Consider the following 1,048-nt stretch of genomic DNA (forward strand, 5'->3'; position numbering starts at 1 on the left):
CCGGAAGCCGGCGTCCATAATGGACAAGGGCGGAAACGAGCTAGCACCTGGCAGAACTGGTCTCCTAGATTCCCCTCCCACCGTGACGTCACGGAGGCGGGAAACTAGAAGGATTCAGCCCAGCCCACGTCCTGTGTACAACAACAACCACCACCGTGACCGTGGGTGCCATTCTACTGTCACTGGGTAGGAAGAAGCTGGCATGTGTTCTAGGTTACCTCAGCTGCATGTGGAGGGAGGGAATCCGCCTCAATGTAATGAGGGCTCAGGCACGGAACATGGTTTTTGGCAGTGTCTGGTCGTTTTTGTTCTGCGGCCCGTATATGGAACTGTTCCTTTGAATGGGGCTGCAAAAAAAGACTCCGTGTGCATTCCGCTTCTGTATGTCTGTTCCGCAAAAAAATAAACAGTCCTATTCTTGCCTGTTTTGCTGACAAGAAAAGGAATTATTACAATGGATCTGCCAAAAAAAAATGATGTCACATGGAGTCATACGGTTGTGTGCGTGAGCCCTAAAGCGCGTTGTGATAGACTGGGGCGTGCATGTTACATAGCTCTCCATCTGCGCTCTCTCCCCTCCCCCATCCTGTACTTGCTTGTCTTCACTTCAAGAAACGCACTGAAACTGCATCTATCGTCTGTTAAATGCCTTATCCGAAAAACTTTGTGCGTACGTCCATTATTTCTGGTAAACAGTCCATACTTTACTTATAGTCCCTTGTGCCAAGGGGTTTACATTGAAAAACGCCTTGTGAAGGGTGGCATAAAGGGAACATGTCGTCAACTTTATGGTGCCAATACTAACGGCAGTATAAAGTAGAGACAGGTGAGTTGATTTCAGCGGTCTGTCATTCTGAGAACCAACATCACCATCATTGCAGACTGGGCCTGGAAAAGAGTCCCGGCCACCTGAGAAGAGTCCTGGTTATTCATGACTTCCTGCCCACCTGCTGATGACTGACCGTCTTCTACCTAGTTTCCTCCCTTTCTCTCTAGGAGAGAACTGCCAGTCATCAGCGGATGGGCGGGAGAGCAGGAGATTATGGAT

This window comes from Bufo gargarizans, chromosome 3, assembly GCF_014858855.1.
Source record: "Bufo gargarizans isolate SCDJY-AF-19 chromosome 3, ASM1485885v1, whole genome shotgun sequence".
Taxonomy (NCBI): Eukaryota; Metazoa; Chordata; class Amphibia; order Anura; family Bufonidae; genus Bufo; species Bufo gargarizans.